At 25.1% G+C, this 8,694-nt stretch overlaps 1 long non-coding RNA gene across 1 annotated transcript in view; it reads right to left on the bottom strand.

The window, feature by feature from the left end:
- Window positions 1-422: 422 nt before the first annotated feature.
- LOC147812617 (uncharacterized) overlaps window positions 423-8,694 on the bottom strand; it is a 39,599-nt gene continuing 31,327 nt past the window's right edge. Inside the window, exons 3-5 of the long non-coding RNA XR_015433468.1 lie at window positions 5,124-5,231; window positions 1,524-1,629; window positions 423-458 (exon numbers count right to left, since the gene is read on the bottom strand). This is a non-coding gene — a long non-coding RNA (uncharacterized LOC147812617). The remainder of the gene's footprint in view (window positions 459-1,523; window positions 1,630-5,123; window positions 5,232-8,694) is intronic.

Genomic DNA, 8,694 nt, shown 5'->3' with positions numbered 1-8,694 from the left:
CATGGAAAATATTACAGATTATTGAAAAGAGAAAAAGAAATATTCCTAAAATAAAATATTTTTAAAAAAATTAAAAAATACATATATTAAAAGGCTGGAAAACAAAAAAAGTGAAAAGATATAAATTAAAAAATATATATATTAAAAGGCTGGAAAACAAAAAAAGTGAAAAGATATAAATTAAAAAATATATATATTAAAAGGCTGGAAAACAAAAAAAGTGAAAAGATATAATCTCATCATCAGCTCGCACAATTATATCCACAAAAAGGGTATATATATATATATTGAGAAATCACTTACAGATTTCCAATAGTCGAATCTTGTCCGACTAGAACATTCATAGAATGGTGTGGAATATTTCAGAGTTCCTTCACACTGTGGGGTCTGGTCACCAGACTTAGGAGGAGATTCACACACGCTGATGCTGTGTCTCCTTTCTCTACTCCCCACACTTTCTGCAAAATAAATTTAAAAAAACATTTCTACATTATCGATACATTTTCTTTAAAGTTAAATAAACATTACCAAATCTTTTCAACATTCTGAACCCAATATATATATATTGGATTAGTTTGTTGAAAATCTGGCTCTGAAGAAGCTGTTGATTATTTTAATTACAGGCTACATTTTAGATTTTCAAACCCAAGACTTTCTGTGACTAATTCCAAGAATTTTCATGACTTAACGAAATTACTATTTTCTCTGACAAAAACACAACAATAAATTTAAAAAAAGCATTATATTAACATTAATTGAAATGATAGATATAACCAAAACTGTTATATTCTGCATCTTCATATTTATAGATTTTTAACTTAAAAAACAGAGTAAAGAAAGAGTTGAAGCAATAAAATAAAGGAAAAAAATACAAAAGCAAATAACTAAATACAGCCAGATATATACAGTTATTTAAATCTGTTTTATTTCTTATTAAAGGTAAGTGTAATATAAGAAGCCTATACTAGAATTTTAATTTGATAAAATAAAAATAATAATAAATAGATAAAAAATTCTAATATCATGGAAGTTTAAAAGATAATTCGCTCTAGAAATTATGTTCTTTCATTTTTTAAAAGAACACCATAATTTTTAAACAACAGGATAAAAACATGCTATATTTTAATAAAATATGACTATGAGTGGGGATTTTGTTACAAATTCAGATATTCGGAACATTGGAAACTGTGAAATTGGTAAATTCCATTTTAAAAATTAGATTTTTCGGCAATCTAAATCCATGACTTTCCATGATCTTGTTTTAAAACAAAAATAGTTAAAATCATTATATTTCGTGACAAATTTTGTTCAATACCAAAATCCATGATTTTTCATGACTTTCCAGGTGCACAGATACTCTGTAATTATTTGATATTCTAATTTAATCTTCATATGAATGGGATGTTTGAGAAACCATTATCAGGCTACCAATCAATAACTTTAATGAAAGACTGACAATTACTTTTAATAATTCAAATGTTCATTTAATTTTCATACAAATTGGATGATGGAAAAAGGTTTACCTATTTGACTATTACTACGTTCAATGGAAGACTGCTGATTACTTCGATTTTGAAGAGGTAGTGACTTCGGTTCCTCGTGAGGAGTCTGAGGTAGATCATCAATATCCTGAGATAAAACATTAATTCTTACACATTAAAATGTTTAAAAAAAAATTGATATACTTGTACCAGGGTTTGTTGATTTAAATCAGCTTGATTTATATCACAATTTAAATCATGATTTAAATCAACTTATTTTTATATATATATATTGATTTAAAAAGTTAAAAAACAGTGTTTTAAATTATTGATACTTCTTTTATTTCTTTTCTTATAAAAATTTATTTTAAATAAATTGCTGCATTAGCTTCAAAATTTAATATTGCTGCATTAATTAATTTTAGCTAACAAAATTACTTTCTTTCTTGGTATGTGTTAAATTCCAACATATTTGAAATTAAATTTTTAAAAATCATTTGATGCTTGAGATTGAAAGTACAGATTAAAGTAATCATTTAAGTATTTTTTTCACATAATATGTTTACAGTATCTTTGACATTAAAGGAATTTTGTGAAAGAAAATTTAAATGAGTACATAGATTTAAAAAAAAATTTTTTTTTTAAGCTTAACTTATCTATTTTGATACAGGATTAAAAATTTATATTTTAATGTAAAAATATATAGATTAAATATTTATTTATTTTTTGATGAATGACTACATTTATAAACACAATCTGTTACATTTATTTTGCCATTTTAAAAATCAAGAAAAAGAAGGGGGAAAAAAAGAAATCACAATTTTAAATTAAAATTATGGTTTGGTAATTGAAACTTTGTTTTAATAGTTTAACTATTCTTTAAATTCTCTATTTCATCTAGTCTTTAAATTTCAATCATGTATTTGTTTCAAAGTGGTTGCTATGCATTCAAAGCTATGTATTATAATGAAAAATTGTTTTAGGTAGTTAAAGCTTCTAAAATATTCTTATAAATTCTAATAATATTCTTATAAATTCTTATAAGTTTTAATATTAATTTATATTGATTAAACATTTATAAAGTTATTTTAATCATAAATCAAAGTTCTTACAGTGTATATGAATAAAAATCAAAAAAATCCAATTTAAATAAAAAAAAAATTACGAACCCTGATTGATATACATATAGTCATCTATCTACTTTGCGCAGAACATTAGAATTGAAATTAATTCATTTCATCAACTTCCAAAAGTAAAAAACTTTTTAATTAGTGAATATATCTATAAATCTAGGTCATAATTTTAAAGCTGTCAAGGCAAATAGATTATACCATAAAATAGAAATTTCATGCTAACTACTACATAAGTGCATAACATGTGAAATACTCTACATCTAAGGAACTTAATATATTTTTTGCAATGGCAAATAAAGTACAAAAATGCTTTAAAACTACAGCATTTAATATATATATTACTGTGAATAACTGAAATTGGTGGTTGTTGACTTCCGCCAGTGAATGTTGACAATCACAGTCGCTTTGGTAAATGTCCAAAATATATACCAGGTCTAGTTAAGTGTCACTGCCCGGTATGCATTTGCCCTGTGTACCATTGTATTTTTAAGGACCAGTGCCCTTGCCCAGTATGCATTTAACTGGTACTCTGAACACTGATGTTTCTCCTAATCTATTCTCAGCAGATATTAAAATATCAAATAAATGTTATAATATCAACGAATAAATGAATATCAACTCGGATATAACAAATATTTTGGACATTCACTGCAGCGACTATGTAATTGCTGACTTTCACTGGTGAAAATTGACATTCTCTTGATTTCGGTCTTTCACGATAATGTATATACTAATAACTATAAATTTAAATTGTTATCGGTTTGTGACCAACACTGGATGGCCTCAATCACATAGGGAAAAAACTATCTAACTGATTTTTTAGACTGATTGTATAATATGGATTAATATGGCCACAATCACTCAGGAAAAAACTCCCTGACTGATTTTATAAAAATTTATCAATTTCTGCAACTGGTAGTATAAATTTCATTATTAATTTTTTAGTAATACCTTATTCTCATCCATAAAATATGTCACAAAACTTTTACATTAAGTACAAGCACATCAAATAAGAGGAGCCCACATTATGTAGGACCACCATGTAAAAGAAACCACAACCATTTTGTAGGTACAAACTTTAACTAATGCTGTTGTCGTTGTAGGCCATTAAGGCAAAAGGTGCGATTGTTCTTGTTTTCCAGTGATGCCATCTGTTGCCAAGAATTAGACTTCAGCCACACCCATACGTCACACCAGCTTATAGGACGAACCCATTCATACATCCATTCATTCATCCACAGATCGTAATTTTAACCTGAACCAGAGAACGGTCAATCCCCAATTCAGTACCCCTAGAGGTATAATTTGTTATGGGAACATGGAGGACTTTGTGACCAGACAGATTTAACATACACCAGTCACCATTTACTACACAGGGAGTCTTTGGCTGGCTAGATTCAAACTCCTGTTCTCACACACGTGAATCCCACGTTCTGCCAATGAGGCTATGCTGGCCAACTTTAACTAATCTCACCCCTAATTGATACCATAAAAAGTTGATAGTGATAGGTCTTACACTTGCTACTAGATTTAAAAAATAACCTTTTTTTATTTCATAATTATTATGAGACCAATTTAAGAAAAATTATTGCAAGACTACGGAAATATTGGACATTTGGGTACCTGAAAATCTAATTAATTCATTTTTCTTGACTTTTTTTAAAATTATAATTCCCTGATTTTTCACTGCAATGTGACCACCCTGTAAACACTAAATAAATTAATATAAACATTTTTTATTAGGTTCATTGCATTCTTCAATTCATAATTTTCAATGAATTTATTTTAGATAGTTATGACATATTTTTGAATAACAAATACATTAAAAACATTGGTGATAATATTAGATACTAATTATTTTCTAACTGATTTAAAAATAAAGTTTTTATAAAAAAAGATAATAAGTAAAATTTATAGAATTTTAAATTATAAGTAACACTTGCTTTGCTGATACTTATTTAAATTTACAAGCCATCAATTATCTGAGTATAGATTTATTTTGACAGGGATTCTTACAGTGAATTCTTTAGATTTCATAAATTTTTTTAAAATATACGAATACATACAGAAGTTTTGTTTAAATTAGAACACCAGGATAAAATTGCCAAATCTAGTTATTTTCAGGAAAATAAAGTAGTAACAATTATTTTCAATTCTTAAGAATATGCAAAGATTGCTCAACTTCATTTGAATGAAGTCTGCAATCATAAAATTCACCAACTTTTTTTTTAAAAATAAAATCTAGAATAATAATTATAAAGAACACTTGATTTTGTTTTAATACAATATGGAACTTTCAAATCCACTTAACTTTGTTTCCATAAAATCTAGAATTATAAAAAAAAGTTTGTTCCTATAAAATTAGAAATTACAAAATCCAAGTAATTTTATAAAAATAAAATCTAGAATTACAAAAACTACCTAAATTTATTTTAATGAAATCTAGAAAATGAAGAAGAGAAAAGCTATTTCTTTTAGAAAAAAAAAGCATTGGCTATTAAATAAATACTTGTCTCGTAACTTGAAGAAAAACCTAAACTAATGTCTGCTTTAATAAGTCGTCTTTGTGGTTGTGGCGTATCATCCGTGTCCTCTAGTTTTGTTCAAGAAGTTTCAACTAAAAATAAAATATACAAAAACATACATATTTATAACTGTTTTTCTTGAAGAACATTTTAACCTAATAATATAAGGATTCTAACATAAAAAATAGCCCCGTGGCAGAATTTTTTAGAGCTATCTGGGACATAATGGTCCAGCACTAATATCTGAATGCAAGATACTTTTAATAATGACAAACATATATGTTACTAATTTAAAATAACAAGAACGCTTTGTTTACAACTACAAAAAAAAAACTATAGAATTCTTTTAAATTGAACATGTAATAATTTTTTATTCTAATATTATGGGTGGTATTCTCGCATTTTGTTGGGGGGGGGGGGGTGAACCAAAGCCTCCTAGATAGGGTGTACAAGCCGAAATATTGTTTCTACTCTCTAGTTGTGACGTCACTCTCTGGGGGTTAGATTTTAAGTTGACGAAGGACAAGGTCGAAAAGAAAGACAGCGGACAAGTTAGCCATTTAAACTGATTGGAAGCATCTTATTTGAAAAGTGTTTATCATTGAAAAGCAAACCTTTTGAGAAGTAAGTTCACTTTATCTTATTTAAATGTTTCTTCTAATGTATTAATTAGATATTTGGGTTGTTTTAATCATATTTAATGTTTAAATTAACATCGTGTCGACTAAAATCACTCCCTGTAACAGTGAGGAACTTATCGAAAAAAATTATTTGTTGTTACATACTAGATTTTATTCTAAATAAATTGTTCATTCCTTTTTCAAGTTATTAAAATGCTAACTACGTCTGTTTATTTTGTATAAAAGTTGCTAATAAGATTGAGTGTAATATTGAAGATCAAGCAATAATACTTATGCATATACTTATCCATTTACATATATGCTAAAATAATTTTTAATAAATTTTCTTATTCTTCTAATTTTAGTCTGAAATAATTAGTTTAATTTTTCAGATTTAAATTTTTAGAAGATTGATTTTACCTACCTTAAGACTTTATGTGTTTTTAAAATTACATAGCATCTTTGTTTTGGTTTGCATCAATATTTACTAAGGTCTGGTACCTATAAATTTAATTATTTACTTGCGCATATAAAAACAATTGCTCTTTTGTTTTCAGTTTTGAATTTTTAGTACACTTTTTTTCATTTTAAGTTCTTGAAACACAGATTATACTCACATATACAAAATATTAATTTATGTTTTTAAAATTACACTGTAGTTTTAGTTCTGATTTTCCATTTGTTTTGGTTTACTGTTTTGATTTGAAACATTATACAAACATCAGGTTTTAGTTAATTCTTAAGTATTTTCTATTGAACATTTTATTACCTAACATGTAAAATAAAAAGCAAGTATCTATCAGTGTGTATAAAAGTGTTTTAAACATAACATAAAATAAATTGCTGCTTAATTTTTTTTAATTAGTCTATTTTAAGTTTTCAAATATTAATAAATTTTCTGATTTTACTAACTTAAAACCTGATTTTATCTACATTTATAATTTTAATGTTTTTCAAATTACATTGCAGCTTTATTTTGGTTTAAAGCATTTTGTTAACATAAATCTTATATTACAGTTTTGTTTTTCTTTCAATTACCTGACATTTTTTTTATGAACAACATTAAAAAAACAATAAGGTAACTGTTTCCAGTACTTCAAATAATTTAAATACACAATAAAGCAAAACTAGAACTACATATAGTTTTAATTTTGTTTTACTGAGCAAATATTTTTGAAATCTATATATATTTTATGAAGACTAACACATATGATTGTACTATAAATGACAGTGAAAACAGTAAAATAATTATCTGACATTCAACATAGTGATGAATAAGTATCAATAATATTTACATAAGTACCTCTCAATTGATTTTTATAAATTAAATACATAAAATGTTAAATATTTGAATTTTTAATTTAAATTTTCAGTCTTGAATAATTGTTATAGTTTTTTGTTTAATTCAAATTTTTAAAAATTCTTTAATTTGATTTGGTACATTAAGCAAAGATGAAGTCATATTTTATTATTAAGTATCTTTTATTAATTTTTATTATTTGTTACCAGACATGTAGTATAGTAGGCAATGCTTGATGCATCAATATTTAATAAGGTCTGGTACCTATAAATTTAATTATTTACAGGCGGATATAAAAACAATTGCTCTTTTGTTTTCAGTTTTGAATTATTAGTACACTTTTTTTCATTTTAAATTTTTGGACCACAAATTATAGTCACATATACGAAATTTTAATTTATGTTTTTAAAATTATACTGTAGTTTTAGTTCTGATTTTCCATTTGTTTTGGTTTACAGTTTTGATTTGAAACATTATACAAACATCAGGTTTTAGTTAATTCTTAAATATTTTCTGTTGAATATTTTATTACCTAACATGTAAAATAAAAAGCAAGTATCTATCAGTGTGTATAAAAGAGTTTTAAACATAACATATACATAAAATAAATTGCTGCTTAATTTTTTTTAATTAGTCTATTTTAAGTTTTCAAATATTAATAAATTTTCTGATTTTACTAACTTAAAACCTGATTTTATCTACATTTATAATTTTAATGTTTTTCAAATTACATTGCAGCTTTAATTTGATTTGCATATTAGTTTTGGTTTAAAGCATTTTGTAAACATAAATCTTATATTACTGTTTTGTTTTTCTTTCAATTACCTGACATTTTTTTTATGAACAACATTAAAAAAACAATAAGGTAACTGTTTCTAGTACTTCAAATAATTTAAATACACAATAAAGCAAAACTGGAACTACATATAGTTTTAATTTTGTTTTACTGAGCAAATATTTTTGAAATCTATATATATTTTATGAAGACTAACACATACGATTGTACCATAAATGACAGTGAAAAAAATAATTTTTTAATGAAAAATAATAAAAACTAATTTTAATAGATTGAACATAGCAAATGATGGGCTATGACTTTATGTATTTATCGCAAAATATATATTTTTACTTTTACTTTGCATCTTTAGTTTATTTCGAACCATTATGCGTATGAAGTCATACATCTTTTTTAAACTTAATCAACTTGTAAAATTTATTTCTTCAATTATTTTAAGCCTTACATGCTATCAAGTGATTATCTACTGCACTAATATCCATAGGTTTAATTGTCTATGTAAGAAATTAACTGATATTAAGTCATAATTGTAATTAAATAGCCGTAATTCTGTTATTCTTGTTTTTACAATCAATAAATAAAAAGTCTTTAAATTTTTTTTTTTACTTGTGATAAATAAATTTGACTAAAAAAAGATATCACTGACTATAAAAGCTATTACTGGAACTAGTTTTGTTTATAATTTTGCATGAAATAAGTATGAAAAGCAATAAGATATGTTTACACCATTTTAGTTAAAGAAAGTGACTATTTTGTAATGATATTTTGAATCTGTTTCATGTATTTATTTTTTTATTTCTTACTTTTAAAGCATTAGCTTGACCCATGCGTTATAAATT

This window comes from Parasteatoda tepidariorum, chromosome 4 (assembly GCF_982258835.1).
Source record: "Parasteatoda tepidariorum strain Cologne lab strain chromosome 4, Ptep-v5.0, whole genome shotgun sequence".
NCBI classification, from domain to species: Eukaryota; Metazoa; Arthropoda; class Arachnida; order Araneae; family Theridiidae; genus Parasteatoda; species Parasteatoda tepidariorum.
This window is presented reverse-complemented; position numbering and strand designations above follow the sequence as displayed.